The 17688-nt window shown below is 45.0% G+C and overlaps 1 pseudogene; it reads left to right on the forward strand.

Annotated features, from left to right (window-relative positions):
* The first annotated feature begins 3983 nt into the window (after nt 1-3983).
* The window catches only part of LOC125092644 (uncharacterized), a 342826-nt pseudogene continuing 329121 nt past the window's right edge, over nt 3984-17688 (forward strand).

Here is a 17688-nt window from a genome sequence, read left to right on the forward strand (position 1 = left end):
TATAAAAGTGCTTTGTAAACTAGGAGATACTGCCCAATAATGAAAATTATTATGCAACCACCAAATGTTCAAGATTAGATTTTTTAAGACATATTTATTTATCGTAGAGACAGAAAGAGATTGCAAACACAAGCATATGCTAGAGAGGAGAGTGTCAGAGGAAGAGAGGGAATCCTCCAGCAGCATATCCGCTGAGTGTGGAGCCTGGTGTGGGGCTCTCTCCCAGGAGTTGGGATCTTGATTTGAGCCCAAATCAAGAGTCAGCTGCTTAACTGACCCTGCCACCCAGGTACCTCCAGAATAAGATTTTTTAAAACATTTTTGAGGACTTACTCTCATAGGTATTATTCTAAGTGACCTCTATTTCATTCAAATCTAAAAACTATTATTAAATTAAAAATAGAAGCTGTTCTGAAAGCAAATATTCATAATATCCTCAGAGGTGGGTAAACAGGCAGAAAAGAGATTAAGTAGGGGCACCGGGGTGGTTCAGTTGTTGAAGTTTCTGCCTTGGGCTCAGGACATAATCCCAGGTTCCTGGGATCAAACCCCAGTTCAGACTCCCTGCTCAGTGGGGAGTCTTCTTCTCCATCTCCCTCTATCCCTCCCCCTGCTTATGTCCCCCCTTCTCTGTCTCTCAAATAAATAATTAAATTAAAAATGCAAGTTACTTTCTCAGTGTCATGATAAATATTGAAACTAGATACAGTCCTGAGTGTGTGACCCTGAAGAATGTGTTCTTTCATTTGTACATTTACCAAAAAATACCTAGCCCTCCAAATACAATTGATTAAATTAGTTTCCCCTTTCTCCACACATTGAGTTTTGGAAGATGGTACAATTCCAGGACCCTGGCTAGCGTGGTCGGTGGAGTGTGACTCTTGATCTCCAGGTTATGAGTTTGAGTCATGTTGGGGGTACAGATTACTTAATTGGAAAAAAATGGTATATTTGGGTTGTTTTCTTTTTTTCCTTTTGACCCCTTCACCTATTTCTCCCACCTCCAACCCCAAACTTCTTTTTTTTTTATTTTTTTATTTTTTCAGCATAACAGTATTCATTATTTTTGCACCACACCCAGTGCTCCATGCAATCCGTGCCCTCTACAATACCCACCACCTGGTGCCCCCAACCTCCTACCCCCCACCCCTTAACAAAATTCTCAGATCGTTTTTCAGAGTCCATAGTCTCTCATCAACCCCAAACTTCTGCCAGACCCCATCTGTTCTATGAGCTCACATTTTTGTTTTTGTTTTGTTTGTCTTAAAGTTCTACATGTAAGTGATTTCTAGTATTTGTCTTTCTGTCTGGCCTGTTTCACTTAGCATAATGCCTTCAAGGGCCACCAAGTCATAAATCAAAAGATTTCATCCTTTATTATGGCTGAGTAGGATTCCACTGTGTTTATCAACCACAATTTCTTTATTCATACATCCAGTGATGGCATTTAGGTTGTTTCTTTATTTTCACTGTTGTAAATAATCCTGTAGTGTACACAGGGGTGAATACACCTTTGTGAATTAGTGTTTTCATTCCCTTCAGATAAATACTCAGAAAGGGAATTGCTGGCTCCTTTGGTTGCTCTATTTCTCATTTTTTTGAGGAACTTCTGTACTCTTTTAAATGGTGGCCGCATCCATTTATACTCCCCGTAATGGTGCACTAGAGTTTTCCTCTACTCCACATATTTACCAAAACTTGCTATTTCTTCTGTTTTTGATAATGGCCCTTCTGACAGGTGTGAAGTAGTGCCTCATTCTGGTTTAATTTGCATTTCCCTGATCATTAATGATGAGCATCTTTTCATGTTCATGTAGACCATCTCTATGTCTTCTTTAGGAAAATGTCTATTTGGAACTTCTCCTGATACACTAGATAACTTGTGGGGTTTTTGTTGTTTTTGGTGCTTTTGTGTGTTTTGTTTTGTTTTGTTGTTGAGTTGCTCGATTCCTTTATATTTTGAATATTAACCCCTTACTGGATATATAATTTACAATTGTTTTACCTTAGGTTACCTGTTTTATTTTGTTGATGGTTTCCTTTGTTGTTTGGGTGTTTTATAGTTTGATGTAGGCCCACACTTTGCTTATTTGTTTGTTTTTACTTTGGTATCTGCTTAAAAGCACCACTACCAAGACCTTTTGTCAAAGACCTTTCCAAACCCTCTGTTTTCTGCTATAGGTTTTATGGTTCCAGGACTTATATTCAATTGTTTGACCCATTTTGAGTTAATTTTTGTGTATGGTGTAAGATAATGGTGCAGTTTTGTTCTTTTGCATGTGGCTCTCTAGTGTTCCCAGCACCACTGATGAAAGAGACTGTTTTTCCCCCTTGTTTATTCTTGGCTCCCGGACCATAGAGGTGTGTGCTTACTTCTGGGCTGTCTCCTGTATTCTGGTGATGTGTGTTTCTGTTGTTATGACAATGCTAGATTGTTTTGATTACTCTAGCTTTGTCATTAGTCTGAAATGAGCAAGCACAATGCCTTTAGTTTGGTTCTTCTTTCTCTAGATTGCTCTGGTATTCAGAGTATTTTGTGGCATCATACAAATTTTTAGACTCTTTCTTTTCTTTCTGTGAAAAATGTCCTTAGAATTTTAACAGGAATTGCAATGAAATTGTAGATGGTTTAGGGAAGTATGGACATTTTACCATTATTAATTTTTCTCACCCATGAATATGCGGTGTCTCTCGGTTTATGTCTGTTGCCTTCAGTTTCTTTCCTTACCATCTTGTCGTTTTCATCATACAAAATTTTACCTCTTGGTGAAGTATATTCCTGGGTATTTTATTCTTTTTCATGCAACTTCAGGTCGGATGATCTTCCTAGTTTATTTTCTGATGATTCATTATTAACATGTAGAAACACAGCAGATTTGGGGGTAGTGATATTGTATCCTGCCTCTTTACTGAATTTAGTCATAGTTTGAACAATTTTTCACTGGCTTCTTTGAGGTTTTCCTTATATTCTATATCATCTGCAAGTAGTGACCACTTTCCTTCTTTCTTTCTAGTTTTGATGCCTTCTGATTATCTTCTTGCATAATTATTCTGCCTTGGATTTTCAATATTGTGTTCAGCAAAGGTGGCAAGGAAAGATTGGTAATGTTCCTAACTTCGGCGATCTTAGAGGAAATAGAAACAGCTAAAACTTTTCACTATCGGATGTGACGTAATCTGTGTAGTTGTCCTATATGGCCTTTTTTAAAAAAAAGATTTTATCTATTTATTTGACAGAGAGAGAGAGAGAAAACACAAGTAGGCAGAGAGCCAGAGAGAGGAGGAAGCAGGCTCCCTGCTGAGCAGAGAGCCTGATTCGGGGCTCGATCCCAGGAACCTGGGATAATGACCTGAGCTTAAGGCAGAGGCTTTAACCCACTGAGCCACCCAGGCACCCCATATATGGCCTTTTCGGTGTCGAGGTATGTTCCTGGTCTACACACACTGTTGAGAATTTTTATTGCAAACGGATATTAAAGTATCTCAAATGCTTCCCTGCATCTCAGATGATCACATCATTTTTATTCTTTATTTTCTTAATGTGCTGTATCACTTTGATCAATGTGCACCTGTAAAACATCATTGCATTCCTCCAAGATCCCACTTGATCATAGTATATGATTTTCTCAGCATATTGGTGAACTTGAGTTGCTAGTATTTTGTTGAACATTTTTGCATTTATGGTCATCAGGTATATTGGACAGTAAGACCCTTTTCATGGGGGGTCCTCGTTTATTTTTGCATTAGGTTATGTTGGCCTCAGCAAATGAGTTTAGAAGCTTTCTCTTCTGGTTTTTATAGAAGTGGGCAAACGACTGCTATGAATCTTTCCCTGAATGTTAGAATTTACCACAAAATGCATCTGTTTCTGGAAATTGGTGTTTTGGGAGGTTTTAAATTGCTGATATGATGAGTACTGGTGTTTTATGTAAGTATTGAATCACTAAAAATGAAACTGTTTCCACATCTTGGTGGTGGGTTGGATGAAGGGGAATGAGAGTCATGGGGGCCAAGCACTCAGAGGCTCCATCTGCCACTGCAGCTGTGCCATTCCTCTCAGATGCTGGCAGAGGAGGAAGGACATGGCAGAAACACGGCAGAGTGGTGGTGGCTGGGTGGTGGGAATGTGGGGTCTGAGGGGGTGATGAGACTAATGCATGGCCCTCCTGTCCCACCCACAGGGTATCAGATCATCTACTGCCTGGCCAACAGCAACTCCAGCATGTTCTTCACAGTGGAGATGGGTGCCGTGGTGAGGCAATTCACAGCCAGTGAGCTGGCCCCAGAGTCAGCGTACATCTTCAGACTGATGACCAAGATGAGGCAGGGCTGGGGGAGCCCCTAGAGGCCACCATCGTCACCACTGAGAAGCGAGGTAAGACCAGAGGCCCAAGTCCACTGTCCTGGTGACATGGGGAGGACAGCTGGGCCCAACTGGGAGCCATAAACTTGCTGGGTCCACAGCTTCCTGGGGCAGAGCTTGCAGGATAGTGTGTCTACTTGCCTGATATTTACCAGACTGGCAGGAATGTCCCTGGGAAGGAGGTTGTGCAACTGGATCAGGGTGGCTCTGAGGCACCATGTTGGAGGGAGGCTCCCTGAAGCGAGGTGCTTTTTCTCTGATGTTCAAAATGACATGACCAGCTGAGCCAGGGGTTCCAAAACATGTTTTCTACCAAGCAATGCTAGGGAGATGTGTCTTCATAGATGCTGCTTCTGTTCCAAGCACTGGTGAGGTGCTTATTGTTCATGTCTTGATTTCTCCTCACCAAATCCTGGGGGACAAAGTGCTGTGAGGCCCATTTCTCTAGAAGATGTGGGGCACAGACAGATTCAGTCATTCACCAGGGACACAGCTGTTGAGGCAGTGATGTGAACATCCTCCACAGACTCTGGGCTCCCTGTTCCCACAACAATCTGCTGTGGGTTCCCATATCAGTGAGCCCCTGATATGTCCTCCAGCCTCATTCTGGGATCTGCCTCAGTGGGTTCCCTTCCCAGGGCCACCCCAACCACTCTAGGCCCTTTTTATGCCACCTGACCTTGGAGGGACCACAGGGGTTCCAGCTTAGGTCTGAGTCAGGACAGAGCATGGGCAATCTGGAATGCAGAGCATGCACTAAACCCGCACTCTGATACTGCCAGGAGCCTGGGTGGCTTTCAGGGCAGCGTGGTGCCTGCCAGTTTCTGTGCTAAAACCAGTCCACATGCATAGTTCCCTTAGAGATCTGGCTTCAGATTGTGTGGCTCAGAGACTGCATCCCTGTTCTCGCCACATCCACGGAGCAGGCTGTGCTTTGGTCCTGCTGAGGTCACAGGGTAGCACACAGGTAGTAGCTTGACCTGGCCTAACACAGGAGTGGTGTTGAGGGGAACATATGGCTCATTAACCTCCTGCGCTCTTGAATGGAGAGCCCCATCCAGGCCCCAGAGTTATCTCCCTGGACTTTGGAGCAAAATCAAAACAATAAAATGAAAGGATCCAGGATACATTTGGGCCCATTTCCCTGCAGAGGTACTCTTGGTCTGTGGCTTGCTCATCAATGTCAGAGCAGGGCTCTTACTGGAGTACAGGTAGGCTGACAAACAGGCCTACTTGAAATGTTTCTGCCCTGGGAGAAACACATTTGCTCACTGCTCAAGTGTTGTTTGTGCTGTTGTGCTGAATCCTCTGATTCACCTGCATACCATGAGAGGCTGAGTGATATGCAATGTCTGATGTGTAGATTGTGTTGGCTTCCCTGTACATCTATCCCTAGGGTTTATTTGGCTGGTGGGGAGGGGGCTGGGAGCAGGTATTTGGGTCTAACGTGCCTTGCTTCTGAAGTGCCCCCTGAGGTTGATCAGGAAGGCGGGGGCTGCAGTCCTATCTGGCACTTGGGTCCACATTGGTCATGAAGGTTGGGTTGAGGGGAACACAGGTCCAGGAAGCCAGAGTCTATGGCTCCTCAACTGCCTGTTGACGGCCTGCAACCAGGGCCGGGAGCACTGGAGCAGAGCCAGAGTTGAAGGGCCCAGGCAGATGCTCATAGGAAAGGACTGGAGGCAGGGACGGAGGTGGGCAGGCCCAGGCAGCCACATCAGACAGCCAGATCACAGGGGGGCTGAACCTGGGCTCTGTACTCTGTGACACATTGGAGGGTTGGCATGTCTCAGGGCAAAAAGCACACAGCGGGAAGTCTGCCATCACCACAACCCTGAAGTAGAAGGTGTGGTGTGGAGCAGAGTCAGGCACCTGGGTACAAAGTGTGTGTCTCCTAATCCAGTCTCCTTTTGAATGCCTAGGACAGCACTTGGGCGTTGGATGGAGGGAAGCTAGCTAGGGTGCAGCAGTTCTTGCTGAGGAGGCTGGCGGGTGGCCTGCTGCCCCGTGGCTGGAGTGGGAGGTGAGGTTAGAGACCAAAATATCCTGCTAAGCCCTAAGGCTCAGGCTCTGTACAAGGGGATTCTTGGAAGCGCCAAAGAAGAAGAACCCCATCTGCATGTCCCTGCAGCTCTGCTCCCCCTGCACAAACCTTGGATGGGTGCAAGGAGGGAGAAAGGGTGGGAAGGAGTATATTTGCTCCTTCCACTCCTATGCAGGTTACCATCATCAAAAGAGATCCATCGAGGACATGGAACACAGAGGCTGAGTGGCCTGGTGGATACCAGGAGAGAGTGTGCTGTGCAACCGGGGGAGAAAGGGCAAGACCTGCCTGATCATGATGGATGCAAAGTGGGCACTGAACTGTTTTGTGGGCCTTGGGCAAGGTGGTGGGCTGCAGGGTTTCACCATCATCCAGGAAGTCTCTATGTACACTGTTGCAAATCCTTTGCAACCCCTCTGGTTTTCTCCTTGGGAGAAAATTCTAGAAGCAGAAGCTTTAGCTCAGAAGACATGAGTGTGTTTGGCTTGGAGATATGGAAACTCATGGACACGCCATGCCCTAGGGACTGGGATGAAGGTCTTGTGGCCTCTCTGCTTCCATGCTGATGTCTTGCCTTCAATGTTTGGTAAAAAATATATCTCATTAAGCGTGTGTCCACAGGCCTTTCATCCCTACCCTACCACTAAATGCCTGTGACTTTACATGGTGATGTGTCTCATGGGGCCTTAGTGTCCGATCATGAAAATCCTCAAACTCAACTGGGGACAGATTTGCAGAACTCATGGAAAAGCTGCATTCAAGCCAAACAAGATTTAATAAAGGGAGGGGGCCTGAGTGAGTTGAGGAAGATGAGTCTACCTTTGTGACTCTTGTTTGAAACATTGCTGGTTCTTTAAAGTTTCTTCTTCCAGATTGAGGGAAACTGTATCTGAAAGTATCCATGATCTACAGAAATGTGATGATAAATTTCTGTGTGAGCAAATGGGAGCATTTAACTTCTCTCCCTTCCTGAACCCTCCATCATTCAGAAATGCTCAGGGAGAATTCTTTCTTCCAAGGTACTTAGGATTATTGGCGTAAGTTCACAAGTGCCTTTTTCTTGTAACAGGACACCGCTGGAAACATTGGTTATTTTCCCAAGGGATTGAGTAAAATGTCCAATTTGAGAGTAATGTGTATAGACTCAGATAATGACCAGATAATTTTCAGGAATTAAGGGTGGCTTTGTGGAGCCCCTTGGCAATAGCGGCTTCACACCTTGATGACACAATGTCCAGGAGCCTTGCCAGATGAGTAGGGAAAGTTACTTGTTGGCAGGTATAGGAACCTCAGGATGTTTGGGGGACCTCAAGAAGAGGAATCAACCCCAATTGACAGATATTTCAGTCAAGTCTGATGGGAGTATCGCACTTGGCTTTGGCTTGGACACACTACTGAAAGTTCACTCTAGAGATTCCTCATGAGAAGTTCCAGCACAGCAGGGTTTCAAAATCTGTATGGAACTGTCCTTCACTATGCCTGCCAGGCTTAGTTAGAATAGATGCTAAGAAATCAAGTGTGCTTCCTGCTGCCTTATTGCATCTAAGAAACCATCCCAAATCCGTTGAACTGAAATCCATCAGCCATGTGGACTGGCATCTGCTGCCACCACCGCCAGGCATTTCTGTGCCTCAAAATGGATCCCGTGAAGCTCTGAATCTATTTAGTTTGCAATCAAGTTTGGAGGCTGGCAGTGTTTTCTTATTGGGAAAATCCTATCAGAACTATACCCCAAATTGTCCAAGAATCCTCTAGAAGCTGGTTGTTGGAGGGCTTGCCCTTTGGGTCAGTAGCATAGTCGCCGGTTAGGAGTGAAACAATCTTCAATCTCCAAGGTATAGGTTATATTCATTTTGGGTCGTGATTAGTTGTTGTTTTTTTTATTTCTTTTTTTGAGTTCCAGGGTCCATGAGAGGCATGTCTTAGAAAGGAAAGACCAGAGGCTCATTTCAGCCAAATAGAGTTGTGAAAAAAGAAAGAAAGACTAACAGAGTCACTCAAGTATAGTAGAAGACATTGAGAAGGTAGAGTATATGCACATATCCTATGGGAGTTCTGTGTTATTGAAGTTACAAGATAGATTAATGAGAATGCTTGTCAAAGGTGAAAGAAGAGTCAAGGAGAAGTAAGCAACCCTAGGACGGTCATGCAAAATGCAGTTGAAATAGGGTTTCTGCAGATCTGTTCAGGTTCTCGGAGCAGCAGGAACTTTACTTAGACTCTCGTCACTAGTTGCAAATGGTGATTGACATCTGGCCATCTCCTGGCCCACATCCTCCTGCTTGGGACTGGCATAGATATCATGGAACTCCCGGTAGCCAATTTACCATGCATGTATTATTTGAAGGTCTGCCAGCAGCAATGCTAATTCTTTCACGAATTTCGGGTTCCTGTGGTTTTGTCCTCTTTGAGCTTGTGCTCTGTGCTAGAAGGGAGGAGCATGCTTTCAGTTTTGTATGACATTGTGTCTTCCAGAGTATGGGTCCTGAGACCTCAGCTAAATAATGTTTTTACAGGTGGTGCTTCAAGGCTCAGGTGACTTGGCCTCCTTGGCAACATCCAATGCATCCAATCCATCTGGCCTCTGTCTCTTCCGTGCAGATTCAAGTGCAACACGTACAGGAGTGTAACCCCTGTCGTCTCCCTGGTGGATGTGCATCACAGCAGTAAGTTGTCCTGGTTCTGAACCTTCCGCTGGGTTGAGGTTCAAGGCTTGAATTGGGTGCCTTGTTTGCTGGCTTCTGTCTTTCTTCCAGAGGGAAAGATACCCTCTTCTTTTCGATTAAATTGAAGGTGTACCCTTAGCCAGAATATCTAGAGTTTGTTGCCTGGGGAAAATTACTTAGTGGCACATATGGAGAAGGTTCTGCAAGTCCCTGCTCCAAACAAAACATCTGAACTACAGGTTGCTTCTGTTAGCAGAATCCTGAGTTATTGCAGGGTTATCTTATAAATAGACATTCTCTCCAAAATAGTGTTTTCTGTCAATACATTCTTTTTAGGGCCAGTAAACTAGAGTAAAGAATATCGGGCTTCGTTACAAATGGATCTCTGAGTGGAAGTGCTTTTTTTTTTTTTTTTTTTTTTTTTTTTTTTAGGGGGAGGTGTGAGAGAGAGAGCATTTGCAGAGCATGACACAGTGCTCGATCTCACAACCCTGGGATCATCATCTCAGCCAAAATCAAGAGGGTCAGTAAGAAGGTCACTCACATAGAGTAGAGAAGACATGAGGAGGTAGAACGTTTGCACATCTCCTGTAGGAATTCCATATCACTGAAGATTCAGGGTAGATGAATGAGAACATATTTCTAATATGAAGATTCTAGGAGAAGTAAGCATTGCTAAGATGGTCATGTGAAATGCAGATGTAATAGGGTTTCTGCAAGTCTTCTGTTTGGTTCTGGGAGTAGCAGGAAGTTTATTTAGTCTCTTGTCACTAGTTGGTGATTGACGTCTGGGTCACCTCTTGTCCTACACGCTCCTCCTTTAGTCTGGCATAGACATCGTGGAACTTCTGGTAGCTAAGTTTGGAAGGGGTGGTATGGAGAGAGAAAGAGAACTTTACTCAGGCTCCACCTGCGGTGCAGAGCATGTCACATGTCAGGGGCTCTATCTGACAACACTGATATCAGGACCTTAGCCAAAATAATGAGTTTGTCCCTTAAATAAAAGAACCATACAGGAATTCCTGGATGTGCTTTGTGTTTATGGAAGGGAGCATACGTATCCCCTCCTGTTCTAAATCTTCTAAATCGGGGACTGTTTCCATCGGCAGTGGTCTTACACCTTCTCAGGCCAAGAGATAAGGAGCTATTCTTGGTGGTGGAGAAAATCAGTTGGCTACAAAATTCTCATAGAGGGGGAGGAAGCCCTCACTGCCTGAATCTGAACAGTACAGTTTAATTCCTGTCCTGATACACATACTTCTTCAAAAACAGTGCCATTGTAAAAGATGAAATTAATTTGCAATTTCTTGGGTGGCACAGTTGGTTAAGCATCTGCCTTTGGCTGAGGTCAGGATCCCTGGATCCTGGAGGATCAGGCCCTGTATTGGGCACCCTTCTCAATGTGAAGCCTCCTTCCTCTCCCTCTTCTCTGCTGCCCAACCCAGACTGCTTTTGCTCCCTCTCTAGCTCTCTCACTCTCAAATAAGTAAAGAAAATAGAAATATTTCTAAGCATGTAATTAATCTATAAATCTTTTCCAATTTATGAGGACAATATTAGTAGAATTAAGGCCACATGAGAGGTAGATCACAAACCATGTGTTTGTTGAGTCTTGTTGCTATTCATCCTTGTGATCTACATACATTGATAGATTAATGTTTTCGTGAACATACGTCAATCAATTTTGTTCTAAGATTCTAAGTTAACCCTTCAGTTGATGTTCTCATGGATCCCAGGCAGTGTATATATGGGTCAAACTTCCTACCAAGAGACAGTACCAGTGTCAGTTGTGAGAGCTAGTAAAGGAAAAGTCCCCCGATCTTAATTGGCACAGTGTGCATGGTTGTGAGACCACTCCTTTTCAGTGATACTGGCATTTATGCAAGTACTGATGGATGGGAGCAGATTTGCTTTATTTCTAGCTATTGATTACTGAAATACTGCATTCAGCATCCCTCAGAATGTGACACAGCTGTATGTGTTTGCAGTGAAAAATTGTCAGTGTCTGAGTTTGTATCTCAATTTTACCCTAAGAAATTCCTTGGGAGGTATTTGCCCAGTGATTTTCTGATGTGAGTGTCCAGGGAAGAATTCCCCCTTTTTGCATTGGGATCAGTGTTTCCTCAGTGTGAGGGTGTCATTGCTAAGGAAGAAGGGATACCTGAGAACATTCCTTTCCTCATCACTCCGGGAGGATTTTCTTCTGTGCGAATCCTCCCAGGTCCTTCACTTGTTGGCTCCATGAGGAATGGGATTCCCACATGGATTTCATCAGCATTCAGCAGCAGCGATGATGCAGGATGTCCCAGGATGTCCCTGCATCTCTGCTCCGGTATGAGGGATGACCTGCTCTCTGAGATGGTAGCAGGAGCTTACGCCAGAGCCCCAGTTGAAGCTTCTTCCACCAAGATACAGCCCTAGTGGTTCTCCCCATGTGAGTTCTCTAGTGTTGGGAAAGGGACCACATCTGGCAGAAGGCTCTGCCTCAGTGATTGGAGACACAAGGTTTGTACTCTGTGATTTCTGTGGTGGTGAGAAAGGTGGGCACTCTGGGTACAGGCGGGATCCCAGTAATGACAGACACAGGTTTCCCTGGTCTGAGTTGTCTGGTGTCTCCAAATGTGAGAGCTGTATCTAATAGCTCTTCCACGTTGACCACATTTGTCGGGGTTCCCAATTGTGTGGATCCTCAGATGCTGGCTAAGGGTGTGGCTGTACTCAATGCTTTCCCTTGAAGATGGATTCAACCAGTTTCTGTCTGTGGCAATGTGCCCATGGCCTTGAAGGGATGCATGTTGCTGCAAGCTCTGGTACAGCAATGCCACTACATGGCTTCTAACCCATGTGAGGTCATGAGGAAGAATAAGAACAGAGCTCTCTGAATGAAGGGTCTCCCACCCTTGTTACATCCCTAAGGTGCCCGGGTTTGCTGTGTGCAGAGGTGAGCCCTGCCCTAGAATTGTTTCCCCCATGCGTATTATGTCTACTTTCCTTAGAAAGGTGAGTTCTCTCATGTCTCCCGAGGTTAGAGCCCTGACCAAAGGCTCTTCCACACTGGGGAGATGTGTGTGGTGCAATACAGGATGAACGAGTTCTGATGTTATTTGCACTGGTGACACGTGGCTGAAGGTTCTTCCACATTGTCTGTAAATACAAGGTTTCCCTTCCCATGACATAACACACATGGAATGAGGTGAGGTACGTGAGAAATCTCCCTCCTGTGCCCCAGCATTGGCCAGGTTCCTGTGTAGGGTGACCGTCTGCCAATGGCCATAACAAGAGGGGCTGTGGAAGGATTGCTCACTCATGTTCCTCCCTTCCTGACTCAACATACGAATTCCAGCTCCTTCCTTCAGGAATTGTCTCTGCATCAACCTCTGCATGCTACTTGTAGTCAGGTGCCGTGTTACTTTCTGGAATTCAGATAGATCTTTCTACATGGTAGCCTCACACCCATGTCAACTGCTGATTAAATTTTAGATGTTTGAGTTTCAAAGACTATATCGGTGAGTCGTGTTCAAGTCAGTGACTTTTACAGACACTCAGGCGATGGTTTGACTTGAGGCACATTTCAGCCCAGAAATAAAACTATTCAGATTTCTGTGCTATGCTGGGGTCATGACGGGAGGCTGACTCTATCTAGGATGGGGTTGGGGGTGGTCAGGCAAAAGGGAGGTTTTTCAAGAACATTGCAGTAGGACAGAGGACGCACAGGATACAGGAGGCTTTGCTCTTGTCAAATGAAGGTGGTTTTTCCTTCTAGGAAGGCATTAATAGAAAGATAGTTGAGAGCTTCATGGAGGAATGTTACTTTCCTCCTCTCACAAGTCCTTCTCAAGGGACTGCAGGTTTGAATAGAAATTCCATTGTATTGACATTTACTTCTGCCTCAGCCTCCCTCAGTATGATGGAAGGGAGGGGGATGTTAGTGCTTTAGGAAACGGAGTTACAGGTCTCTGGATGGTAGCTAGCCTCTTCTTAAGAAAGCCTCTTCCTTAAGAATCAGGAGGACTTTTATAAACTGAGGGAGACTCTGGTCTTGCAGGGTTTTGACCTCTATTTGTGGAGAATCTGTTTTTTCCTTTCCTTATTTGAGGGCAGTGAGAGCACCTGAGGAATTCACTCATATCACATGTTGGGGGTGGGGGCTGTGTTGCGTGCCAGCTCCTGCTTGGTGCTCAGCTGGCTTTCTCCTCTCACCTCATGTGCCCCTGAACAGTTTAGACCCTTCTGTCATTAAGGTTGTTGAAGGAGGATGGTCTAATCTGTAACTTCTTCCTGCTGAATAGGGGCATATAGCTGTCCCTACCTGTGGGTCATTCCTGGTCAGTTTGGGGAACTCTCTCTGTCAGAGTTGTGAAATGAAGACTCCGCTGAGTGCAGGGGAGAATTTGTGACTGGATCTTGTTGAGTGGAAAAAACTATCTGTCCTCTGGAATTTACTGCAGTGAAGGGTTCCTGGCACCACCTGCAGAGACAGGGGGGATGGGTGGGGAACAACACAACAGGGTTAGAAGAAGAAAGAGAAGGAAAATCCCCATGAAGTGTCCTTTGACAGTGGGTTAGAACCCTCCCCCAGGCCAAGAGTTGAGCAAATCCTTAAAGAGAGGGATCCTTGGAAGTGTGGATTTGAGCAGTGGTATCTGTTAGGAACCCAGAAATCTCTTTGTGATAGTGGGGAATGTACCCACATCATTCTGTCTTTAGATTGGCACAAGCTCCACCTTGTGCAGCAGTTACAACATCTAAAGTCTTTGTGTTTTGTAGAACTGCTTCATGAATTGGGATCATTCCCTTATTTCATTGAGAAATTCTGTTTGGGCTGACAGGTAGGGCCTTAACTGTGTACTCTGTAAGGACTTCCCCATGCCACACGACATCTTCCAGTCCCAAAGAGGGACAAAGATGGATGCTAGATGGTCATGTCCATGAAACGGAGCACACGTGCACCATTGCTTGAAATGGGGAAGGTTGGCTGGGTCAGTGATGGTTTTCATAATGCGCCCAGGCATCTAGGCCCTCCCCAAGTGTTTAGTGGCCTCTGGAACTTGGGGAAGCCATGGGCACAGGTTAGAGCTTCATGGCCATTGGGTCCCAGCTAGGGGCCCTTATCTAATCCTGAGTATCTTTGAACTGCAGTCAGGCTTTCAAGGCTCCTCGGGTTTGGAGGGCTATTCTTGGAACGTGCAATTATTTCAGGCCCATGTTGGGTTGGCGGGTTATGGCTTGGAATAAGAGCCTTTCCTGTAATTGCTTCATGGGTATAGAGGATGAGGAAGGCCTGTTGGAGTCAGGATAAATACTTGTAAGATTTTTGCCAATTAAAACCAACAGGTGGGCACTAGGATCTCTGCTTTGGGGGCAGACATGTTTGCTGACAGGCTTTGGCCTCAGCAGTCTGAGTTTGGCTGATGACAGCAAACCTGGTTTTTCTTACCCCCTTTCCATGAAACTATTGCCATTGCTAAAGCACATGTCTGCATTTTCATAGGGACATCTTAAGTCTGGTCGACGTAAGAACCTTTCAAGGGTTATGAGCCATGGGCATAGAGTGGTCGGGTCCAGGCCTAAGGGTCACTGGGTTTAAAGTTGGGCTGGTTTCCGGTGTTAGTTCAGGCATATCTCGAAATGTATGCTGGTACTTGATAAATCAGCCTCTTATCATTGTTTAGTGGCCTTTATTCTCTGTGATGCTCTGGAGCTGATGCCAATTCCTTGGAGTCAGGGGCCATCCCTGTATGAATCAGGAGGTTCCTTTTTCTGGGAGGGCAGTTGGATGCTTAGCTAAAGCCTTTGTTTGCCATTGTACCTGAATGGGATGGCTTCTTGGATCAGTAGGACTGGGAGGGAAGAAACCATTCCAAGAAGCCTTTTTTATTTTGAGGTCCCACCTGAATATGCTCGTTAGTAGGAGTCGCTGGTAAGTGGGAGAAAACTTGTCCGGCAGATAAGGGCCTTCCCAAGTGCACCCTCCACTCCAGTTACAGGGACAGCTGGGTCTTTCATTGTCTCAATAAGTCCCCATAGAACTCTGTGGAATGGCATATGTTCTCTGGCTTTGAGGGAATGAGTTCCTCATCCTGGCCCCATCCAATTGGTCAGGGTGCTTCTTGAGTTCCACAGTCGCGGGGGAATCATTTGCATGTTCCATTTGTTGAATTAGACCTGAAACCATGGGGTCCTGGTATCCCCACAGAATAAGAAGCAAGGGGATTGCCTGTCCATGAGCTAATGTGGAAATGTTTCTGAAGATGACCTCAAGTTGTCTAGCTTAGGTAAACAACACATATGGAAAGGCCACCAGAGTTAGACTTGAACGTCCACAAAGGTGGGTTTTTGAAGCCTACTTTTCCTCTTCCAAAGAATGCTCCTTCCAGAGACAGCCAGCTCAGGGCTCACGTCCTTGGAAAGCAAGTGCCACTTTAACCCACCTGGTGCAATTATCAACTTAAGCTTAGCAAGCCTAGTGATCAATCATGGTGATCGTGTAGAATCTGAATCACTGGGAGTTTTTTGAGGAATCTCTAATTATTCTCTCTACACCAGAAGCCAAGGGAAGGGCTTGCCATCAGACATGCCTGAAATACCTGTGGATTTGGGCACATTCCTCTTCCTGAGGTGCCCGATATATCCGAGGTTCCTACACCTGCCAGAGAGTGACATTATTTATGTTCCTGGTGAGGCAGTGGGGCTGTCTGGAAGCCTGGGGTCAGGTCAACATTCTCAAAGGGCTTGATGGCTGCAGGTTTTCCAAAAGTCAGCCTTAGTTCCTTATAGCCCTTTGGTCCCATCTGAGTCTCTGCCCAGCTCTCTCCATAGGACAGTTCCATCCAAGCCTTGGTCAAATCACCCATATTTCCAATGATGCCCTGTTACAAGGAGAAGAGAATCTTCTTGAACATAGGGAGATAGATTAGGGTTGCCTTGGGAGAAGAAATGCTTCCTGAGTCCTTTGAACTTGGAGGATTAAGGTAGAGCAAAACATGCAATGCTTGAACATGCTTCCTAAGGAATGTTGGCCATTGCTGCTATGAACATTAGGGTACAGATGACCGTTCTTTTCACTATATCTATATCTTTGGGGTAAATACCCTGTAGTGCAATTGTAGGGTCATGGGGAAGCTCTATTTTTAATTTCTTTTTTTCTTTTTTATTTTTTATAAACATATAATATATTTTTATCCCCAAGGGTACAGGTCTGTGAATCGCCAGGTTTACACACTTCACAGCACTCACCATAGCACATACCCTCCCCAATGTCCATAATACCACCCCACCTCCCAACCCCCCTCCCCCCATCAACCCTCAGTATGCATTGTGAGATTAAGAGTCACTTATGGTTTGTCTCCCTCCCAATTCCATCTTGTTTCATTTACTCTTCTCCTACCCCCTTAAACCCCAAATTGCATCTCCTCTCCCTCATATCAGGGAGATCATATGATACTTGTCTTTCTCCGATTGACTTATTTCGCTAAGCATGATACCCTCTAGTTCCATCCACGTCGTCGCAAATGGCAAGATTTCATTTCTTTTGATGGCTGCAGAGAATTCCATTGTGTATATATACCACTTCTTCCTTATCCATTCGTCTGTGGATGGACATCTAGGTTCTTTCCATAGTTTGGCTATTGTAGACATTGCTGCTATAAACATTCGGGTGCACGTGCCCCTTCGGATCACTACGTTTGTATCTTTAGGGTAAATACCCAGCAGTGCAATTGCTGGGTCATAGGGTAGTTCTATTTTCAACATTTTGAGGAACCTCCATGCTGTTTTCCAGAGTGGTTGCACCAGCTTGCATTCCCACCAACAGTGTAGGAGGGTTCCCCTTTCTCCGCATCCTTGCCAGCATCTGTCATTTCCTGACTTGTTAATTTTAGCCATTCTGACTGGTGTGAGATGATATCTCATTGTGGTTTTGATTTGTATTTCCCTGATGCCGAGTGATATGGAGCACTTTTTCATGTGTCTGTTGGCCATCTGGATGTCTTCTTTGCAGAAATGTCTGTTCATGTCCTCTGCCCATTTCTTGATTGGATTATTTGTTCTTTGGGTGTTGAGTTTGCTAAGGTCTTTCTAGATTTTGGACACTAGCCCTTTATCTGATATATCATTTGCAAATATCTTCTCCCATTCTGTCCGTTGTCTTTTCGTTTTGTTAACTGTTTCCTTTGCTGTGCAAAATATTTGGATCTTGATAAAATCCCAAAAGTTCATTTTTGCCCTTGCTTCCCTTGTTTTTGGCCATGTTCCTAGGAAGATGTTGCTGCGGCTGAGGTCGAAGAGGTTGCTGCCTGTGTTCTCCTTGAGGATTTTGATAGATTCCTTTCTCACATTGAGATCCTTCATCCACTTTGAGTCTATTTTCATGTGTGGTGTAAGGAAATGATCCAATTTCATTTTTCTGCATGTGGCTGTCCAATTTTCCCAACACCATTTATTGAAGAGGCTCTCTTTTTTCCATTGGACATTCTTTCCTGCTTTGTCAAAGATTAGTTGGCCATAGAGTTGAGGGTCTATTTCTGGTTTCTCTATTCTGTTCCATTGATCTATGCGTCTGTTTTTGTTCCAGTACCATGCTGTCTTGGTGATGACAGCTTTGTAATAGAGCTTGA

This window comes from Lutra lutra, unplaced genomic scaffold, assembly GCF_902655055.1.
Source record: "Lutra lutra unplaced genomic scaffold, mLutLut1.2, whole genome shotgun sequence".
In the NCBI taxonomy this organism is placed as follows: domain Eukaryota; kingdom Metazoa; phylum Chordata; class Mammalia; order Carnivora; family Mustelidae; genus Lutra; species Lutra lutra.